Source organism: Canis lupus, chromosome 1 (genome assembly GCF_003254725.2).
Source record: "Canis lupus dingo isolate Sandy chromosome 1, ASM325472v2, whole genome shotgun sequence".
NCBI lineage: Eukaryota > Metazoa > Chordata > Mammalia > Carnivora > Canidae > Canis > Canis lupus.
In genome coordinates this window covers 2,280,436-2,303,604 of record NC_064243.1, presented here as the reverse complement: position 1 = coordinate 2,303,604, position 23,169 = coordinate 2,280,436, and the positions used below count along the sequence as shown (strand labels likewise).

Genomic DNA, 23,169 nt, shown 5'->3' with positions numbered 1-23,169 from the left:
CCCTGGCAGAGCTCTCTCCTCGGTCGGAAAGGGCCTTTCACAAACTCGAAATTGTTTTTTGAGACATTTTTTGGGAAAATCCTTTTTAAAAAACTTGACATGGTGATTCTAAAGCTCATTTGTAAGAATACAGGAGCCAGTTTGGCTGAGAAAATTCTAAAAATAAAAAGAAATGACAGGAGATCATGGTTCTTGATGCTACCAAAGTTCACTGCAAAATCACAGCAATTGAAACAGATCGATGGATCAGAAGAGACGGTTTAAATCAAGCTCAAGTATGTAAGAACGTAACATAGTCTGTGCAGTATATCCAAATGGTGTCAAATAGATGGATTATTCTATAGGTGGGGTTTGAACAAGTGGACAATCATGAACACAAAAATAAATGAATAAATGTTAAAAACGATGTATTAATTTCCATTTCTTTCCAAGTAATGATTTAAAATATTATTTGAATTAAAGATGTCAATGTAAACATTAAAGTCACAAAATTACCAGGAGAAAAACAGGAGGATATTTAATTATTGGTAGGAGCTGCAGAGGAAATTTAAGAAGATTGCTGAGGACACTTCCAAGGGCAAAATATAAAAGAAAAAACCACTAAATGTACCTACATTAATGCTAAAATGTTCCAAGTACCCAAACTTCTCAAAACAAAATTAAAAAAGACAGCAGACTCCCACATGCTGTCGGAGGCACGCTGACACCCTGGAGCAGCAGCGGCCACCCTGCAGCGGGCCCCTGGCTGCTTCTGCACAAGGGTGGTAGCGCTCAGAAAGCGGCATGTGTTTCACTTCCTGAGTTCCTATGTTCTTCTTGTACAGTTTCATAAAGCAAAAATCATACAAATAAATGACACTCTTTAATAGAATTTCTAGTCCTGGGTTTTCTTTCTTTCTTTCTTTCTTTTTAGAGATTTATTTATTGGTGAGAGAGCGAGATAGTAAGCAGGGGAGTGAGGGGCTGAGGGAGAGGCAGGAGGTGAATCTCCAGGGCACCCCTTGCTGAGCTCAGAGCCCAGCGAAGTGGGGCTCCATCTCACCACTCTGAGATCAAGACCTGGGCTGAAATCAAGAGTCGGGCGCTTACCCGACTGAGTCCCTCAGGCGCCCCTCCAGTCCTGAGTTTTCAAGGTCACTGTAAAAAAATTGTATGGGCATCTTACTACCTAATCATTAGAAAATTTTGATAATATTTTAAATGAGATTAAATGTAAAGAATTTCCTTCTAGTTGATATTAAGTATTTGTATTTCCTCCAACGAAGGCAAAAGTAAATAAAATGTCATTTCGTATGTAAATCGACTTTTAGGAAAGGCTTGAATACATTTCATGAGATAAAAATGAAATATTATGCATCAAACCAGAAAGATCATTTCTTTTTTTTTAAAGATTTTTATTTATTTATTCATGAGAGACACAGAGAGAGAGGTAGAGAGACACAGGCAGAGGGAGGAGAAGGCTTCTTGCAGGGAGCCCAATGCAGGACTCTATCCCAGGACCCCGGGATCATGCTCTGAGCTGAAGGCAGATGCTCAACCACTGAGCCACCCAGGTGTCCCCAAAAGATCTCTTCTTACTGATTCCAGGGTCTGTGCAAGACTTACTGCAGAAAGATTTGGACGCCAAGGCCGATTCTTGAAATAATAACCGTATGTCTTGTATTAAAGTGGTAACATATTCTAAAATGTTCTTTAAAAGTGGAGCCAAAAGTTGGAAGTCAGACCACGAAGCCTCCAGAGATGAAGAAATAAAACCGTTGTTCAAACTAAATCATAACTTGTGCGCTGCTGGCCAACTCAGGCCTTCCAAGAGACCAGGGTGGGGTGCAGGGTGGGGGTACATGCAGCATTGGGGCACATGCTCTGAGCAGCCGGCGGGGATGAGATCGTGCTCAGGAAACATCCACGTGGATAAGCTGAAGGAGGCATGAGCAGTGAGCAGTGATGGGCATTTCCCAGGACCATGTGTGTGTGGAGATGCAAGGAAGAGTGGACACCATCCAAGTGCACAGAATTGTGTGGGTTGAGGGGAGGCCCTACTGGTGGAGATGAGAAATGTTCGAGTTTTATTAATGAAGTAGAAAAGGAATGAAGCTAAATGAAATCTAATTAACGTCTAATATCGTAAAGGGAAATACTACTCATTTGTGAGTCTAGATGATGATTGTAAATAATTGTAATGGCCTCTTTGCTTTCAGTAAAAGCTATGCAAATAAGTCCCTTTCTCGTTGTAAAATTCTAAATGATATTAATAGAAATCAGTGTTTTAAATAAATATTAACAGCCATGGTTTCATTTTATTTAGCAAAGAATAATCATTGTCTTACATCTGGAATTGCTACACTTTCAGAAATTCGAAATGAAGATATGCTCATTCTGGGAATCATCCTGTCCGTGTTCCCACACCCAGAATCCTCACACTGGCCACCCAGGGAACAGGACAGACACGGCGTTGCCCACCTGGAGCCGCACCCCAGCTGTGGGGGACACAGCTCACTTTCACACAGAGAGAAGACCAGTGAAGATACGTGCCATGCGGGAAGCCAACGGGATACAAATATTTTGAAATAAAATTGTTCTTCTTATTAAAAAAAAACAAACTAATTTTATATAATGTAAATAATGAGTATGCAGTATTCTATTCTAATGAAGTGTGTTGAAAACATTTTTCTTAACATTTTGGCCGTGGCTCCTTTGTCACTGACATTGACGCTTGGCCTTCCCATGGCCCTGGTACCCTGGGTGCTCTCAGTGTCCTCTGGCTGCCTGTCACAGGGGAGTGGATAGGTGTCATGGGCTCCAGAGGATGCTTAGAGGTTTGTATGAAACCTTACAGGTCTCCCTTTGTCCCTACCTGACCTACCTGGGGTCGAAAGAATGTCTTCCATTGTTGGCAACAAAAATCCTCCTGCAGGGAGCTGTGCTCACTTCTGAGGCTGTCGATTCAGTCTCACTTGTATATGGGTTTCCGTGGCCAGCAATTCAGTGGAGGCAATTCATTAACTCATGAAACACTCTTCAGGGATGTTCTCGTGATGAGTGGACATGCTGTCTGTAGAGGAAGATGACAAATAGCTGTGGGTCCCAAGAATGCTGGGCTTCTACTCTGGCAGAGGGTCCTCCCTGGGCCTATGGGACGACTGAGAAGTGAAGACACTTGGGGCTGTGTCTTCACCCTGCGATTCAGGCCTGAGCTACCACAGGACTCTGCCTCTCAGAGGGAAGTGGAGACACTTATAAATGTGAAGTTTTATAAGAATTTGGAAGTAATTTGCTCATGCAAACACATTGCAGCATGAAAAGGAATTTGTAGGAAAAGCTGATGGTACAGAAGGCTAGTCAGTCTCCCAGCATGAAAGAGATAACAAGAGTAGCTTTGCTGATAAAGATTATGATTTTGCTCCTTTACAACACGGAGTTTTACCCTTTGGATATTGCCAAATCCTTGGGCAAACATAGACATTTCCTTTCTTTATTTTTATTTTATTTATTTATTTGATATTTGGGGCCATCATGAGCCACTTACTGGGAAAGAAATCGCATCACAAGTGTGGAATCTAGGATTGCTGTGCTTCGGGATGATTCTGAAGGAATGACTAATCTGACTTTCTAAGATCTCAAATATTACCTTTTCTCATACCTGTCTAGGTGGAGGCAATTTTTTGTTACTTATTGTGATTTACCCCAAGGCAATCTATGTTTTGCTTATAGAACTTTAAAAATTTCAAAAAAGCTTAAATCATGGTAAACCTTTATTTTTAGCTAAAATCAGGCAGTCTTCTTAAGCTGGATTAATTAGAATCAGAGACACAAATATGAATCCAGAAACGAAGGAGTGATGTGTCCTCCTCACAAATGCTGCAGATAAGGGCAGCACGAGCGGTTTTATGAGCTCCTCAGTCTTTCTGTTTGATGACATCGTTGTAATGCTGTAGGGTCTTTGAAGGCCAGTGGGTGCTGTGCAGGTGGCGAGGACTGTTCTGGGGCAGGGCAGGCACTGCAACTTACGGGAAACTCCCCCAAACCTAGGCTATCTAATCTCTGAAGGAAAAGGCCATAAATAAACAATTTGTCCCCACAAGTGAAAAAGGGAGTCGTCTGCCTGAAAATCCTTCTGAACAGTGATTCTGCCCCGGGCTCCAGCCCAATGTGTCGCTCAGAGTGAGACACTGCAGACGTCCACGCACGGTGTGGCCAAGGCAAGACGGCTTTGCGGAGGGTCGGGGGTGGGGGGTGGCTTGTTCTTGGAAAGCCTGAAAGAATCATCCCCGTGCTCCACGAAAGTGGGGTGGGCTCCCGAGCCATAATAAAAGGCCATGCATCCATAGCATCTTCCAGCAGAAACGGGAAGAGAGATACCCCAGCCTCGCCAGCCTGCGTAAGAGGAAGACGAGTATGCAGAGAGAATCAAGGTTTCCCTTGGGGAAGGAAAAGGGTGAAAATAACCCCTCATTCCCTGCGGGAAAGATAATGTTACAGGACAGGCTTCCTTTCTCTGCTTCTGCAGAACATCAGCGATGAAACCTCCGTGCAGGTGTGCAGGTGTGCAGCTGCTGGGGCTGCCCCCGGTCACCAAGACACAGGAGCGAGCGGATGGGTGGGGCCCACCAGGTGGGGTGGGAGAGGGCACAGCGGTCCTACGGGACGTGATAACTGTGCGATCAGCTGAGGCTGAAGGCGCATTTGCACGTGCAGCCAGCCAGCGCTGGAGATCGTATCAGGGATGTGGTGACCGGGTCTCGGGGCTGCGGCCACGTCGGGGAGCACGACTCACACCGTCAGTGCCAGTTTCCTCGTCTGCCTCACCTTGTACACACAGAGCTCCACAGGGCCAGGAGGGCCTCTCTTCAGTGTGGATCTCCTGCACCCAACACAGTGTGTGGCCCTAGCAGGTGCTTCAGGCATCTTCTGTGGCTTCTGGACTCCACTTCAGGTGGCCGATATTCCCCACTGCCTCCCTCGGAGACAGAGGACATGTGGTTGAAAAGGCAGTTCTCAGGCTTTTGTTCTGGGAAACAGCAGAGAGGAAATGTCACCATCAGTGAGGACCGCTCACCAGGACCAAGGCATGTGGGGATGACAGATCCTCTCTGTGCGGACCTTTGCTTGAAACCCACTCAGCCTCATGTAAAGAAGCATCTGACTCAGAAGCTATCAGCCCAAACTACGGAGGGTTTTTCGACAAATGCAGTTTACAAAGGACACACAGAAGATGTAGAAACAACTGCAAGGTCAAAGAAGTTATACAGGTGTCTAATGTAAACGCAGAAGGACGATGTCAGGAGGGCACGTCTGGAGTCCGAAAGTGGTGTGGGCGAGCTGGGACCAGACCAGGGGGGTCCGTCCTGCTCCATGAAGGGGACATTGAATGACAGGGAAAATCATGCCCCGAGTGGCCTCATCCCCTCTCTGTAGATATCAGGAGGGAACCCATTAATGAAAACATTACAGGAATTTTTAGAAGCAAGAAAACATCGCATATAACGGGCCAAGTCTCCACAGTTCTCATGCCCCAGTTGATTCAGGGGTCATGGTTTCGAGGAGTTGTGCGGAGAGGGACTCCCCTGAGTCACTAGCTGCCTGCAACCTGCCCTGTCGCACCCTGTCTTGACCTGTCCCGTCCTGTTCCATCCTGCTCCTGGTTCTGGTCCTGCTCATTTCCTGCTCCTCTTTCTGCTCCTGCTCTCCTCCTGCTCCTCCTCTGCTCCTGCTCCTTCTCCTGCTCCTCTCTTGCTCCTTATCCAACTCCTCTCCAGCTTCCGATCCTTCTCCCCTCCTGCTCCTCTCCTGTTCCTGCTTCTCTCCTGCTCCTGCTCCTCTCCTGCTCCTGCTCCTCTCCTGTTCCTCTCCTCTTGTGCTCCTCTCCGGCTCCTGCTCCTCTCCTCCTCCTCCTCCTGCTCCAGCTCCTGCTCCTGCTCTTGCTCCTCTCTTGATCCTGCTCCTCTCCTGCTGCTCCAAATATCCTGCTCCTGCTCCTGCTCCTGCTTCCCTCCTACTCTTCAACTGTTCCTGCTCTCTGTGCTTCTGCTCCAGCTCATGCACTACTCCTGCGCCTGCTTCTCTCCTGCTCCTGCCTCTGCTCCTGCTCCTGCTCCTCTCCTGGTCCTGCTCCTCTCCTGCCCCTTCTCTTATTCTGCTCCTACTCATCTCCTGCTACAGCTCCTCTCCTGCTCCTGCTCTTCTCCTGCTTCTGCTCCTTTCCTGCTCCTGCTCCTGCTCCTCTGTGACTCCTGCTCTTACTCCCCTCCTGCACCTCCCCTGCTCCTGTTCCTTCTCCTGCTCCCATGCCTCTCGTGCTCCTCTCCTGCAACTCTCCTGCTCCTGTTCCTCTCCTGTTCTTGCTCCTCTCCTGCTCCTCTCCAGCTCCTGCTCCTCTCCTTCTCTTGTTCATCTCTTCCTCCACAACTGGTCCTCTCCTGCTCCTCTCGTGCTCCTGCTCTTCCTTCTCTCATGCTCCTGCTCCCCTCCTGCTACTCTCCTACCCCTGCTCCTCTCCTTCTCCTGTTCCTCTCCTTCTCCTCTCCTGCTTCTCTCCTGTTCCTGCACCTGCACTTCTCCTGCACCTGCTCCTGCTTCGGCTCCTGCACCTCTCCCACTCCTGCTCCTCTCCCGCTTCTGTCCTGTTTCTTCTCCTGCTCCTTCTCCTCTCCTGCTCTTGGTGTTCTCCAGCTCTTCTGCTCTTGCTCCTCTCCTGCTCTTGCTCCTCCTCCTGCTCCTCTCCTCCTCCTGCTCCTTTCATGGTCCTCTCCTGCACATTTCCTGCTCCTGCTTTTTTTCTGCTCCTGCTCCACTCCTGCTCCTGCTTCTGCTCCTCACCTACTCCTGCTCCTCTCCAGCTCCAGCTCCTGGTACTACTCCCCTCCTGCACCTCCCCTACTCCTTTCCTGCTCCTGCTCATTCTCCTGCTCCTCTCTGGCTCATGCACTAAGCCTGCTTCTGCTCCTTTCTTCTTCATTCAACTAATCCTTGCCTGCTCATGCTCCTTCTTGTCTCCTGCTCCTGCTCCTCTCCTACTCTTGTTCCTCTCATGCTCCTCCCCTGTAACTTTTCTGCTCCTGCTCCTCTCCTACTCTTGCTCCACTCCTGCTCCTACTCCTCACCTGCTCCTGCTCCTCTCCTGCTCTGGCTCATGCACTACTCTTGCTCCTCCTCCTCACTTGTTCATGCAACTGCTCATTGCCTGCTCATGCTCCACTCCTGAACCTCTCCTGTCCCTGCTCCTACTCCACTCCTGCTCTTGCTCCTCTCCTGATCTTGCTCCTGCTCTCTCCTGTTCCTGCTCCACTCCTGCCCCTTCTCTCCTTCCCTTGCTCCTCTCCTTCTTCTGCTCCTGCTCGTCTCCTGCTCCTGCTCTTGCTCTTGCTATTCTCGTGCTCTTCTTCTGCTCCTCTCCTGTTCTTGCTTCTTTTTTGCTTCTCTCCTGCTCCTGATCCTTCTCTTGCTCCAGCTCATGCACTATTCCTGCTCCTGCTCCTCTCTTGTTCATGCAACTGCTCCTTGCCTATTCATGCTTCACTCCTCCTCCTGTCCTGCTCCTTTTCCTCTCCTGTGCTTGCTCCTCTCCTGCTCCTACTCCTCTCCTACTCCTGCTCCTCTCCTGTTGCTGCTCCTCTCCTGCTCTTCCTCTGTTCCTGCTTGGCTCCTGCTCCTGCTCCTCTTGGGCTCCTGCTCCTGCTCCTTCCCTGCTCCTGGTCCTCTCCTGTACCTCTCTTGATCTTGCTTCTCCCCTGCTCTTGCTCCTTCTCCTTCTCCTTTCATGCTCCTCCTGATCCTGATCCTGCTCTTCTATGCTCCTCTCCTGCTCCTTTTCTGCTCCTGCTCCTCTCCTGCTCCTTTCCTGCTCCTGCTCCTCTCCTGCTCCAGGAAGATATTTCTGTCCCGCTGCTCTGCCCTCATCCTTGGCTCTCTCTTTCCCACACTCATTTTTTTCTGTCAACATTAATTTATCACCAATGGAAAATTTGCTTGTTCTCTTAAAAAAACAACCTAACGACAAGAAATGTGAAGCATAAAGCATGTAAGAAGCCAGAATCATGCTCATTAGATAGAAACACTAATAATAATTTGTACTTTAATAATTTAAATAATTTGTACAAATTAATTATTTCATAATTTCCATATGTGTACATATTTGAGATAATTACTAAAAAAGAACAATATGATCTATTCTCTTTTGCAAGTTGCCTTTCTTCTTGGTGTGCTTTGGCTCTGTGTTCATTTCATCTCCTCCATTATTAATCCATATGTTAGAAGAGTGCTTAGCATACAGTAGGCATTAAATAAATGCTTGTGGCGTGGGTGGATGCATGGAAGAGTGACAGGCACATTTTAATGTGTGTGGCCTAGGCAATGGCCCTGTGTGTGGACGGGTCTGAAACTGAGTTCTGGGCCTCCCCTCCCCACTCTCCGGGGTGCCCTGCACCTGGTCCTTCCTGACCTTCTGGAGGACTCAACTGGCCTAGTGCTCAGTGAAGTGCCCCAGGAAAGTGGCCCCCAAATGGCTGTGTGGGGAAGGATGACTCTTCTTCCCACCAGGTCCACTGGAGCTGGTGTTGGCCATTGGGATTCCGTTGAGATTTGGGGAATTATTTTTATAGCAGAGAGCCTATCCCAACTCATATAGTAACCATTCTACTCGTTCTCCAGATATTTTTATTGTTATACGGAAGTCCTGCCAACAAGGGTGATAACAGATGGTAGCCTTACACCATGGCCAATGCTCTATATTATTAAACTTGAAAAAGTGCTCACTGCTGTGGAACAAGAAATCTCACTGTGATTTCATGTGGATCTAGTCAGGGATTCTGTGTTCTTTGCTTATTACCTCTTCTGTGAGGTGGCTGGGGGAGCAGAATATGAAGAGGGGAGAGAGGGGGAGGGGAGGGAGAGGAAACAGAGACAGATGGGGAGATTGGGAGAGAGGGAACTCAAGGTCCCCTGCTGCCTGGCCCCAGCTGTTTGAGTCTCCCCAGGTAGCTCAGCCCATGAGTGAGGAAGCCTGGGCTTGACCCCGAATTCAGACACCTTAGGGCATCTATATGGACCATTGGCTGGGGGGAGGAAGGCCACTGTCTGAGCCCAGGTCACAGCCAGAACCATAACAGGTCACCATGAAGGACATCATTTTGCTTCACCATGTCTGTAGAGGTTCATCACATAGCAACAGGTAACCCCAAGAGTTCCCATGTGATTTTTACCAGTATGTGAACATTTATCCAGGCCTGAGGTCAATCGTCCTCTCCTCACAAAGAAAGCAAACACTTTAGCAGTATAAGATGACCTTAGGAAAAAAATCTGCAACTCTGAAGACACTTTTTCTGGGCTGAGATGACGATACACCCCGTTTGTCTAGGGTGGCCCTAGTTTGCATATTTTGTATATTTGTGATTTTAAGGAGCACTTTTTTTTTCTCAAAAGTTTGGTTGATAAGTTGTAAGCTCCTCTGTTTTATGGAATCATCACCTGGTTAGTGGCTTCAAAAACCAGTACTTTGCACTCTGTTAAGCTACTTGGAGAAACTTTGACAGCAGACAGAAATAAACCAGTTGGTAACTGTGCTCCCAGATGGGTGTGTGTGTGTGTGTGTCCACCCCAGGCCCTGGGAATATGACCTTCTTTGGACCCACGACATTTGCAGGTGTAATCAAGTTGAGACTAGGTCATGGTGGAGCATGGCAGGCCCTGACACAGTGACCAGTGTCACAGGGAGTCCAGGACCAGAGTCATGGACACAGGAAGAAGTCATGCATCCTTGGAGGCAGAGCTTCAAGAGACACTGAGGATTTCTGAGACACCAGAAGCTGGAAATGCTGGAGCAGGAGGTTCTCCCCTGGAGCCCTCACGGGGGACTCGGGTCTGACTGTGAACTTCTGTCCTCCAGGCTGAGAGAGAATACACTTGTGGTGGGTAAGCTCCCCCATTTATACTGATCTATGACAGCAGCCAGCGGCCATAGAAAACTAGTGGAAGCAGCAAAGACATTCTCCATTAAGGCCACAGATCAATGAGGAAAACACAACCTGGGTGAGAGTTTTAGCTCTTGCAAGCATGAAGTCCATGAGGAGCAGGTGCTCCCCGGAGTGATGAGGAAGGAGGTGTGGCCCTCTAGTTCAAGCCTGCGCTGACCGGCGTGCCACTGGGATCTCTGTCGAGCTTCCAGCCCCTCACCCCGACTTTCTCCTGCCACAGATCCTGCCGTTTTCAGTGAGAGTTTGCAGAAACTGCCTTCTTGTCTTGCTTGGGGACCAGGCTGTCATGGTTCCTTGAGAATGGACAGCCAATGGTAAAAACCAATAGGTCTTAGAGCACCTTGCTTGTCTTTTTCTCACTTAAAAGTGTTCTTCCATTTCACCAGGTAATTAAAAATGATACTAGGAAGGAAAAAAAGAAAGAAGAAAGAAGAAAAAAGAAGAGAAAGAAGAAAGAAAGAAGAAAGAGAAGAAAGAAAGAAAGAAAGAAAGAAAGAAAGAAAGAAAGGAAGGAAGGAAGGAAGGAAGGAAGGAAGGAAGGAAGAAAGAAAGAAGAAAGAAAGAAAGAAAGAAAGAAAGAAAGAAAGAAAGAAAGAAGAGTTTTGATTTAAAATTGCTGAACCAATAGGCTAGGGCAAGATGGTAAAAGAGTAGGGGTCTCCAACTCACCTGTCACCACCAACTTACCTAGATAACTTTCAAACCATCCTGAAAGCCTACGAATTCTACCTGAGATTTAAAGAGAGAACGGCTGGAATGTTATAGAGAGAAGGGTTTTTGCTTCCTTTTTAAAAAAGTATTATTTGTTTATTTATTCATGAGAGACACACAGAGAGAGAGGCAGAGGGAGAAGTAGGCTCCATGCAGGGAGCCTGACGGGGAACTGGATCCCAGGACTCTAGGATCATGCCCTGGGCTGAAGGCGGCACTAAACCGCTGGGCCACCGGGGCTTCCCCGGGTTTCTTCTTATAACAAGGTAGGAAGACAGAAAAAAATAAAAAAGAATCAAGTGGGGGGGGTCCCCATGAGGAGCCGGACTAAGGCCACAACAAAAGCCTCTGGACAGGAAAGCCCAGCCCCGGAGAAGCAGGAACTTTCAAAAATCCACAATGGATTCTTCCGGACAGGAAGGTGCTTAGCAGGAAAATCCAGCCGAATCTCAGGAGGGGCGGTGGGGCCTCCAGTCTCCCGGGGTCACTCACAGAGGGGGGCGCACGGGGGAGAGCGCCCCACACCGCGGGCCCAGCCATAAAGGGCTGGAGCACCCGGCGGGGCCTTGGGGAGAAGCCGAGGGTCAGGGGGGACTCCGCGGGGGACCTGCTGCCTTTGGGGGACCTGGCCTAGAGCGTGATCCCAGTGGCACAGGCCCTGGATCCCAGGGCGCCGGGGACACAGCCCAGGATCCTGTGCTCCCCACGGGACAGAAGGAGGCAGGGAGGGCACAGGACTGCTAGGAGCTCCTGCCACCAGGGCTCCCAAGCTGTGCAGAGCAGCGCCCCTCACCCCCAGAGCATCCAGGCCCCTGTGGACTGGGAGCTGTGGTGGTTACTGCAGCACCTGACTCCAGGGCTGGAGAGCTGGCCACCGCCAGTGTCATTGTTCCTCCTGGTGTCACCTGTGCCTGGGAGGGGTGGGGCCCTAGGGCACAGAGGCCTCACGGGGTAAACAGCTCCCACTGAGCCTCGAACCTGGGGGGAGGGGGACGGGGCATCTCCTCCAGGTGCACACACCTGAGAGTCAGCACAGCAGCCCCTCCCCCAGAAGACCAGCTGTAAGGACAGGGGGAGAGCAAGTTCTCCACCGAGCAGCGCTGGAAAGATCAAGGGGAAGTCGAGGGATTTACAGTATATAGAGCCAGAGGGTACTCTTCCTTTTTTTTTTTCTTCCTTTTTCCAGTATAACTCATTTTTATATCAGACTGTAAATTTCCATTTTTTTCTCTTTTCCCACCTTAACTACAATATTTTACCACCTCTTCATTTTTAAGATTCTTCCTTTTGACTTTCATATTTCTAAAATTACAGGTCCTAGATATATTTTCCTATTCTAGATTCTCTTCAAGATACTCAACTTAATTCTGGAAGATACACAAAATATAATTTTTTTTGGTTTTGTGTATGGTTTTTTTCTCTGCCTCATTTTGTTCTACAATGGCAGAAGTTAATACCTTCTATGACATGACCAGTATGCATCCAAAACCAAGTGGCATACCGTACTGGTTCATTCTGTGAGATTCCTCAAACTCATTCTGCCCCCCTTTTTTTATCTCATTTCTGTTTTGGTGGTCAATGTTGGGGCCTTCTACAAGTATTTCTGGTTTATATAAATTTGGGACTGAGCATCTTCTAACATACATAACTTAATATATTCAGAACCGAGACAATGACTCTCTAGAACCACTCAGGTAGACTACATGCTGCCTCCACTACAACTTCCTCACCACCACCATCTCCCAGTCTCCCCTCCTTTTTTCTTCTAATTTTTTTTTCCTTTTTCTTTTTTTTTTCCTCTTCTTCTTTGGGATTCTTGGTCTTTTACTTTTTACTACTTTGTTTTAAAATTTGTTTTTCACTTTAGTGGCTCTTTTGCTTTATTTCATTCTGCTCTTTGTTTTCAATTTCTGGTCTCTGACCTCAGCGGAATCATCTAGGGTGAAATTTACTTAGGTCGTGGTTGATATTCTTGACTCAGCCCGCTCATACAGCCACTGTGTACTGAGCAAAATGACTAGAAAGAAGAACTCACCACAAAAGAAAGAATTAGAAACAGTATTCTCTGCCACTGAGTTACAGAATCTGGATTACAATTCGAGTCAGAAAGCCAATTCAGAAGCACTATTATAGAGCTACTGGTGGCTCTGGAAAAAAGCATAAAGGAATCAAGAGACTTCATGACTGCAGAATTTAGATCTAATCAGGCTGAAATTAAAAATTACATGAGATGCAATCCAAACGGGAGGTCCTAACAGTGATGATTCATGAGGTAGAAGAACGAGTGAATGACATAGAAGATAAATTGATGGCAAGGAAGGAAGCTGAGGAAAAAGAGAAAACAATTAGAAGATCATGAAGAAAGGTTAAGGGAAATAAATGATAGCCTCAGAAGGAAAAAATCTATGTATAATTGGGGTTCCAGAGAGAGCCAAAAGGGCCAGAGGGCCAGAAAGCATATTTAAACAAATAATAGCTGAGAACTTCCCTAATTTGGGGAAGGAAGAGGGATTCAGATCCAGGAGATAGAGAGTCCCCCCCCCAAAAAAATCAATAAAATCATCCAACACCTCAACATTTAATAGTGAAACTTGCAAAGTCCCAAGATAAAGAGAAAATCCTTAAAGCAGCAAGAAACAAGAGATCCCTAAATTATATGGGGAGAAATATTAGATTAAAAGCAGACCTCTCCACAGAGACCTGGCAGGCCAGAAAGGAATGGCAGGATATATTCAGGCACTAAATGAGAAGAACATGCAGCTAAGAATACTTTACCAGCAAGGCTTTCATTCAGAATAGAAGGAGAGATAAAGAGCTTCCAAGATCAGCAGAAACTGAACGAATATGTGACCACCAAACCAATTCTGCAAGAAATATTAAGAGGGACTCTGTAAAAGAAAGAAGCCCAAAGAATTAATCCACAATAACAGGAACTGAATAGGTATTACGAAGACACTAAATTCATATCTTTCAAAAGTAACTCTGAATGTGAAAGGGGTAAATTATCCCATCAAAAGATGCAGGGTTTCAGACTGGATAAAAAGCAAGACCCATCTATTTGCTGTCTACAAGAGACTCATTTGAGACCTAAGGACACCTCCAGCCTGAAAATAAAAGGTTGGAGAACCATTTACCATTCAAATGGTCCTTCAAAAGAAAGTTGGGGTAGCCATCCTCATATCAGATAAATTAAATTTTATCCCAAAGACTGTAGTAAGAGATGAAGAGGACACTATATCATACTTAAAGGGCCTATCCAACAAGAGAAGTTAGCAATAATGAATATTTATGCCCACAATGTGAGAGCCGCCAAGTATATCAATCAATTAATAACCAAAGTAAAGACATACTTAGATAATAATACACTAATAGTAAGAGACTTCAACACGGCCCTTTCTGCAAATGACAGATCTTCTAAGCACAACATCTCCAAAGAAACAAGAGTTTTAAATGATAGACTGACCAGGTGGATTTCACAGATATATACAGAACTTTGCATCTGAACGTAACTGAATACACATTCTTCTCAAGTGCACATGGAACTTTCTCCAGAACAGACCACATACTGGGTCACAAATCAGGTCTCAACTGATACCAAAAGACTGGGATTGTCCCCGTCATATTTTCAGACCATAATGCTTTGAAACTTGAACTCAATCACGAGAAGAAATTTGGAAGAAACTCAAACACGTAGAGGTTAAAGAGCATCCTGCTGAAAGATGAAGGGGTCAAACAAGGGAATTAGAGAAGAATTAAAAAGATTTATCAAAACTCGTGAAACTGAAGACACAACCATTGAAAATCTCTGGGAAACAGCCAAAGCAGTCCTAAGGGGGAAATACATCGCAATACAAGCATCCATCCAAAAATTGGGAAAAAAAAATACACAAGCTAACCTCGCACCTAAAAGAACTGGGGAAAGAACAGCAAATAATACCTACACCCAGCAGAAGAAGAGAGTTTATAAAGATTCAAGCAGAACTCAATGAAATAGAGACCAGAAGAACTGTGGAACAGATCAACAAAACCAGGAGTTGGTTCTTTGAAAGAATTAATAAGATAGATAAGTCATTAGTCAGCCTTATGAAAAATAAAAGAGAAAAGATTCAAATTAATAAAATCACGAATGAAAAAGGAGAGATCACAACCAATACCAAGGAAATACATATTATTTTAAAAATATATTATGAGCAGCTATACACCAGTAAATTAGGCACTCTAGAAGAAATGGGTGCATTTCTTGAAAACCACAAACTACCAAAACTGGAACAGGAAGAAATAGAAAACCTGAACAGACCAATACCCAGGGAGGACATTGAAGCAGTCACCAAAAGCCTCCCAAACACAAAAGTCTAGGGCCAGATGGCTTCCCAAGGGAATTCTATCAAACGTTTAAAGAAAAAAAATACCTATTCTACTAAAGCTGTTCCAAAAGATAGAAAGGGACAGAATACTTCCAAACTCATTCTATGAGGCCAGCATCACCTTAATTCCAAAACCACACAAAGACCCCCCCAAAAAGGAGAACTATAGACCAATATCCCTGATGAACACAGATGCAAAAATACTCAACAAGATACTATCCAATAGGATCCAACAATACATTAGGAAGAGTATTCACCATGACCAAGTGGGATTTATCCCTGGGTTGCAAGGTTGGTTCAACACTCGTAAAACAATCAACGTGATAGATCATATCAACAAGAGAAAAAACAAGAACCATATGATCCTCTCAATAGATGCAGAGAAAGCATTTGACAAAATATAGCATCTATTCCTGATCAAAACTCTTCAGAGTATAGGGAAAGAGGGAACATTCCTCAGCATTTTAAAAGACATCTATGAAAAGCCCACAGCAAATATCATTGTCAATAGGGAAACACTGGGAGCCTTTGCCCTAAGATCAGGAACAGGACCGGATGTCCACTCCTACCACTGCTATTCAACATAGTACTAGAAGTACTGATTGCCTCAGTAATCAGACAACAAAAAGAAATAAAAGGCATTTAAATTGGCAAATAAGAAGTCAAACTCTCCCTCTTCACAGATGACATGATACTGTACGTAGAAAACCCAAAAGAGTCTACCCCAAGATTGCTAGAACTCATACAGCAATTTGGCAGTGTGGCAGGATACAAAATCAATGCCCAGAAATCAGTGGCATGTCTATACACTAACAATGAGACTGAAGAAAGAGAAATTAGAGTCAATCCCATTTATAACTGCACCCAAAAGCATAAGAGACCTAGGAATAAACCTAACCAAAGAGGTAAAGGATCTAAACCCTAAAAACTACAGAACACTTCTGAAAGCAATTGAGGAAGACACAAATAGATGGAAAAATGGAATCCATGCTCATGGATTGGAAGAATTAATATTGTGAAAATGTCAATGCTACCCGGGACAATGTACACATCCAATGCAATCCCTATCAAAATACCATGGACTTTCTTCAGAGAGTTGGAACAAATCATCTTAAGAGTTGTGTGGAATCAGAAAATACCCTGAATAGCCAGGGGAATATTGAAAAAGAAAACCAGAGCCAGGGACATCACAATGCCAGATTTCAAGGTGTACTACAAAGCTGTGGTCATCAAGACAGTGTGGTACTGGCACAAAAACAGACACATAGATCAATGGAACAGAATAGAGAGCACAGAAATGGGCCCTCAACTCTGTGGTCAACTAATATTCGACAAAGCAGGAAAGACTATCCACTGGAAAAAAGACAGTCCCTTCAATAAATGGTGCTGGGAAAATTGGACAGCCACGTGCAGAAGAATGAAACTAGACCATTCTCTTACACCATACACAAAGATAAACTCAAAATGGATGAAAGATCTACATGTGAGACAAGAATCCACCAAAATCCTAGAGGAAAACACAGGCAACACCTGTTTTGAATTTGGCCACAGCAACTTCTTGCAAGATACATCTATGAAGGCAAGGGAAACAAAAGCAAAAATGAACTCTTGGGACTTCATCAAGATAAAAAGCTTCTGCACAGCAAAAGAAACAGTCAACAAAACTAAAAGACAACCTACAGAATGGGAGAAGATATTTGCAAATGACCTATCAGATAAAGGGCTCATATCCAAGATCTATAAAGAACTTATTAAACTCAACAGCAAAGAAACAAATAATCCAATCTTGAAATGGGCCAAAAACATGAACAGAAATTTCACCAAAGAAGGCATAGACATGGCCAAGCACCTGTTGCTCCGCATCACTGGCCATCAGGAAAATACAAATCAAAACCACAATGAGATACCACCTCACACCAGTGAGAATGGGGAAAATTAACAAGGCAGGAAACCACAAATGACGGAGAGGATGTGGAGAAAGGGGAACCCTCTTGCACTGTTGGTGGGAATGTGAACTGGTGCAGCCACTCTGGAAAACTGTGTGGAGGTTCCTCAAAGAGTTAAAAATAGATCTGCCCTATGACCCAGCAATTGCAGTACTGGGGATTTACCCCAAAGATGCATATGCAGTGAAAGGCTGAGACATCTGCACCCCGATGTTTATAGCAGCCATGTCCACAATAGCCAAACTGTGGAAGGAGCCTCGGTGTCCATCGAAAGATGAATGGATAAAGAAGATGTGGTCTATGTATACAGTGGAATATTACTCAGCCATTAGAAAGGACACATACCCACCATTTGCTACAACATGGATGGAACTGAAGGGTATTATGTTCAGTGAAGTAAGTCAGTCGGAGAAGGACAAACATTATATGGTGTCATTCATTTGGGGAATATAAAAAATAGTGAAAGGGATTAAAGGGGAAAGGGGAGAAAATGAGTGGATAATATCAGAGAGAGGGTGACATAACATGAGTGACACCTACTCTGGGAAACCAAGAAGGGGTAGTGGAAGGGGAGGTGGGTAGGGGGCTGGGGTGACTGGATGACGGGCACTGAGGGGGGCACTTGACAGGATGAACACTGGGTGTTATGCTATATGTTGGCAAATTGCACTCCAATATAAAAACCACAATAAAATAAATAAAATAAAATCGCTGAGCCAAGGAAATTAGAGATACTGGAGCCACTGTGACTTGAATTATTGAATTCACACTGTGAATCTGAGTGTGAGCCTCAGATTCCTCCTGGGAATGGGGTGACAGGGCTCCCCACGGGGTGACTGTGCAGAGGGATGCCAACCAAGCAGAACCCCAACATGCTGTGTCTGCAACGCATTCATTTGACATGCTCCGTAATCTCATGGAAAATAATGCAACTTTCAAAAACAACTGACACTCAGCCCTCTTAAATACTGCCATACTTTTCCAAAGGATATGAATAAACAAAAAGTGGAGCGGTTGGGCTGCTTATGCATTTGTTCTGCTTCTGCCGTTGGTGAAACACCCATGGTCACTCTTCGGAGTGGCCACAAGGTTCTTGGAAGTTCACCTATAAAATGTTCCCCTTAGTTTCCCCCCAAAACCATTTAGTGTAACGTTCTTTGTGGGAGCATTCTGTACAAGAAGGATTGGTTTTCAGTCACTTTCCCTGACACAGTGAGTGGCTTCTCCCCCAACCCAGTCAGTGTGTGTGCTTATGTTATCAGGTGCTTCACCTCCAACCTCAGGGGGATGGGAGAAGGTTTGTTCTGTTCTGCAAACACCAGAAATACAGGGGTCGGATTTGAGAAGGAATCGGTCACAGAAGCATCCCTTGTCTGCTGTGTCCATTCCTCCCAGTAGTTGGGTGATTGGATGGGCACTGGGATGGGCCCGCATCCTCGAGGGGAAGTTACCAGGGCACCAGCAAGTGCTTTTCCTACCTCCCCAATATTCATGGAGAGGCCAGGAACCCTCTGTTCCTCCCTTCCCCTCAACCCACCCCGTTTAACCCACCAGCAATTTCTACCAACCTTTGCTGCCAGAGTGTATTAAAACCATCGACGTGACTCCATCTCCTTGTCCTCCGACCCTGGTTCAAGCTCCCATCACCACACGTCCAGGCTGCAGTGACTCTGCCTTTGCCCACATCTCTTGCAATCACATTTCCACCCAGCAACCAGATGCCTTCTGCAGGAAAACCCATCCTCTGTCTGCTCAGAAATCCCCAGAGACCCAGGCGCCTTGCCACTCCTAGGATAAAATCCAAATGATTGAAACATGTCCAGTTCTTGCATTGTGAGGCGGTCCCTTCCCACCTTTGTGACTCAAGGTAGACTCCCTCTGGCTGTCTCACTGCCTGTGTCAGACCTCCTTCTTCCTGACATCTCTCCCCAGAATGGAAGGCATCAACCACACAATATAAAATAATACACCCATGGCCCTTGTTGTATTCTCCGCAGTATCTAAGCACAACTGAAGTCACGCTGTTCATGCATCAACTTGTCCTACTGTGCGGTTTGCTTGCTTATTGCCCCTCAGTCTCCCAAGGTCCCCAGAGAGAATTGGCTCTCCAGGCAAAGGCCCTTGTCTCTGTGCCTTGTGCTATATGACCACGGAACACAGCTTGAGAAATATAAGTAAGTCAGTGCTTACCGTGCTCAGCCCAGGGGGATTTCTTTCTTTGGACCAGTCCAGTTATTTTCAAGAGTATATTATAACTGGGCTGGGGGATATTGTATCAACTAAATAAAATGAACAAGTATGTGACATGCTTGTTTGCATGATGTTTATTTTGTGTGGGACAGAGTTGTAACAGTTGGAAATAGATTAGCAGCTTATAACCAGTGGTGAAAGGAGAAACTTTCTGTGGGTGGGAGGATTCTTGGTAAGAAAATCAATCCCAAGTAATCTGTGTTTTAATTGTTTCAGCCCCAGTTTTTCTCTACCTTGAGACCTCTCTTACATCTGCCATTTGCCGCATGTACGAGGGTATCTGTCTAAGCACTAGAAAAATGTGGCAAAGCTGAAGAAATAGTTTATTGGACTTCGCAGGGAAGGGTTTGTTTGTTTGTTTGTTTTTAATTTTCATGCAAGGCATACATTCCCGTTATGAAAACAATGAATCTTATTGAGATTTTTACCTTTAGTGTGTGATGGAAAAAGGACATGGACATCCTGGTGAAAAATAATTGGATGGCTGTTTCCATGGAAACTGATAGAGGGACATCACTGAATTCTTCTGAAGAATAGCAATTGTAAGTAGTCGACTGCCAATCTCCCACGTTTATGTGAAGGTCGTTTCTATAAGCCCCAAATGAATGGCCTAAAGCGAGTCCACCTCTTCACTAGATATGCTGATGATGATCAATATCCATTGTGAGATGACCTGACCTGACCAGAGCAGCAAGACCATTACTCGATGTGCTTTCAGAATGAGACACAATCCAAATGGGAGGTCAGAATTCTATGGCTGGAAGTCCACACATTAAGATGATTAATAATTAAATATTTATTAAACTTTGTGTCCAAAAGATTAATCAAATATATATATATATATATATATATATATATATATATATATATATAAAGAATAAGCTCTTCCCTTAATATGTTAGATTTGAAAAGGACAAGATTCTTAATGCACTTTTTACATTTTTTTTATTATTTTATTATTTTTAATGCACTTTCTATGTTGAGTTTTATTCATCTTAATTAGAGAACAGAATGAAACTCAGCGTAATGGTGACTATAATATGGTTAACTATTTGAGTATCTTATGGAGAGAATTCTATGAACTTCTTTGGTGTTTTAATTAGATGTTTAGTATATAGTTATAATGTGTTCTCAAATATTTTTGTTTCTTTTACACTTCACCCTATAGACACGTGTTATTATGCACTTGTCCACCAGGCACTGTGCTGCATCAAGCAGTGGAGATTCCACAGTGAAAGATAGACAAAGGATCTCAGCTCTCATAAGACTCATAAACCTGAGTGTTTATATTTAATTAGCTATCTTTCTTGTAGCTGTCTTTTTATCACAAAGAATGCTATATTTGTTTCTTTTCCCTTCAAAAAAACCGTATCTAGTCATTATTCTAATTTTCCACAGAAAAGACAATTCTTTACTTTCAGAATGTTATGGGACAATAAAATCTTTTGGCAGATTCGTGGGTACAATGGAAAAATAAACACTGGAATAAGTATCAGAAGATTTATCCAGTGTTCTTCTCAGATAAACTCACAAAGTAAATCACTAAATCTAATTTGTACCATTCTTAAAATGAGAAACACGATCTCATACTCTTTTCTCAGGATAATTGGAGCTTGGAACTGCGTGCTCTGTGACAGTGGCTTGGATGGTGTCCTGATGTGAAGCATGTTCTTCTAACCTACAGAGCTCTCCTCGCTCCTCCCTGAACAGCCAGCCCTGGTTGTACTCAGCCGAAATCAATGCAATCAATGAAAACAGCACACAAGTTCCACTGAACTTTATAGTCTAACATAGGCCTGGAGCTTACAGTTTTATTTATTTATTTATAAGATTTTATTTGTTTATTCATGAGAGACACAGAGAAAGAGGCAGAGACACCAGCAGAGGAAGAAGCAGGCTCCCTGCAGGGAGCTGGATGTGAGACTTGATCCCAGAACCCGGGTGGAAGGGCGATGCTCAACCGCTGAGCCACCCAGGCATCGCTGGAGCTTATAGTTTATACGGACGTTTGGCAGGCAGCCCCGATGCAGCCTACCAGGCTCTTACTTGGGAGGCATCCTCCTCTATATTCGCCTCCCCCCGCCCCCCCTCCCCCTTGCCCCACGCTGTTCACGCAGGCCTGGAGCTCCTTGCCCCGGGTCAATACGGAGCGAGCCGGCTGCCAAACAGAAAGAGCAAGGACTTAAGCGTTTGTTTTCCCACAACGCCGTCTGGTATTTCCTGCAACTGCGAGTGAATCGGCTGTTACCCTAAAATAAGAAGTTGAAGAGATATGAATGTCTTGGACAGCCTGCGCGCACACCCAGGGCAGCTCTTCTGTCTTTGTGAAGATGCGCACAGACCAGCGAGCCCGTGATAACCACCTGCCGAGTCAGCCAACAGCTGCCAGGACTCCGCTCCCGCCGCGCCCGCGATCCCACCGCCTCGGCAGCCCCAGCCCGGCGCCTGCCCCTGCGAGCGAACCCTGCACCCTGCGCCTGGGGCTGGGGGTGTGAGGGACGCACTCCCGTCACCCACTTCTGTTGTAAGGCCCAGCAGTGTAACACGAGGAGGTTTTCTGGGCGCGCTTGACCTGTATTCGGGAGCCGCTTAGGACGAGGTTCCTCTGGCTGCTCACAGAAGGCGAAGCCAGGGTTGCAAAGCATCAGAAGGATTCAGGCACCTGGCCCTGAACTTGGAGGTGCGGCGTGGCAAGGGGCGTGGGGGCGAGCCAAGGGGGACGGACGTCGCCCTACAACCATAAAGAACGAGGTCCTGCGGCAGCAGGAATGGGTTCGGGAGGGAGCCCCAGCTGCACACGGCGCTGCTCGGAGAGCCCAGCTGGCCGTGGGCCCTACTGGACGGGCGCCCACTAATGCACGTTGTTGTGACCTCCTAATGTGTGATAACCTGCTCGCAACAAGAAAACAAAGAGTCTCATGGAAAACTGCAGCCCCCAGAAATGAAAAGGAGGCGGCAGGCACATGATGCCTGGGTATTCTCTGACTGTTGGGAATTGTGATCCTTTTAAACAACGCTCTGCAGCTGAGCAGTGAGGGTATTCGTTCTGGGGGTTTGACTTTTCATGAACAGAGTTCACACTCCAAAGTGGCCAAGAGCCAGAGAGGGGGAATCAGAGACTATCCCTTCTCTGCCCAAAGGAGTTGCCATAAAGGATAGTCGGGGTTGTGGGTTTGATTGGGGAGCATCTGAAGTCAACAGACCACCAGTGGTAGAATCAGAGGTGCTGGGTGCCTTCCTGCAGGAAGGTGAGGCCGGGCACTGCCGTTCACCTGGGCATCTGGGAGCCCTGGGCCTGAGGGGAGCACTCCGTTCAGTTATCAGCAAATGGAAAGCAAGCAATACTCAACCAATCTTTTCTGCCAAAAAGAGAAGGCCATACTACCCTGAAGGTCAGAAGAAAACCATCAGCAGACAGCTGGCTACTCTGCCTGACAATTTACCAATGTCCACTTTACACACAGCCTTTGAGAGACAGGAGGCAGAGGTCAAGGTGCAGGGGAGAGGCCAGAAGATGTTTCCTGGAGACCACACATGAGGGCAAGCGGCAGATGACGCAGGACTTATTCTCATCAGATTAAGCTTAATTAAAATCTGTCACATTAAACGGGCACAGGATTAATGCAAATGTTGAGGGGGGGGTCAATGCACCAAAGAGAGAACTGGAAATTTACTTTAGAAATTACTGCACTTTTTAGAGATTAGTGGCTTATTAGACATGAAAAAATAGAACATTCTTTTTGTGTGTGTATGATTTTTTTTTGTATATTTTTTTTAATTGAAGTTTGATTTGCCGGCATGTAGTATAACTCTCAGTGCTCATCCTGTCAAGTGCCCCCCTCAGTGCCTGTCATCCAGTCACCCCATCCCCCCGCCCACCTCCCCTTCCACGGCCCCTTGTTGGTTTCCCAGAATTAGGAGTCTCTCATG

General features: G+C 45.7%; 2 long non-coding RNA genes across 4 annotated transcripts; one reads left to right on the top strand and one right to left on the bottom strand.

Moving 5' to 3' along the window:
* Positions 1-1,422: 1,422 nt before the first annotated feature.
* On the bottom strand, positions 1,423-18,776 carry LOC118352300 (uncharacterized). Of its 2 annotated transcripts, XR_007411429.1 has the most exons (4): positions 18,558-18,776; positions 4,807-5,008; positions 2,864-3,052; positions 1,423-1,916 (listed from the first exon to the last, which is right to left on the bottom strand). It is a non-coding gene; the product is annotated as an uncharacterized LOC118352300 (long non-coding RNA). The 2 variants fall into 2 exon arrangements; XR_004809201.2 differs by having other exon boundaries at positions 1,423-3,052.
* A 134-nt stretch (positions 18,777-18,910) lies between these two features.
* On the top strand, positions 18,911-22,959 carry LOC112643431 (uncharacterized). 2 transcript variants are annotated; one of them, XR_003125798.3, is made up of 3 exons: positions 18,911-19,163; positions 19,674-19,781; positions 20,841-22,959. It is a non-coding gene; the product is annotated as an uncharacterized LOC112643431 (long non-coding RNA). The 2 variants fall into 2 exon arrangements; XR_007411048.1 differs by lacking the exon at positions 20,841-22,959 and adding an exon at positions 19,876-20,010.
* Positions 22,960-23,169: the final 210 nt, after the last annotated feature.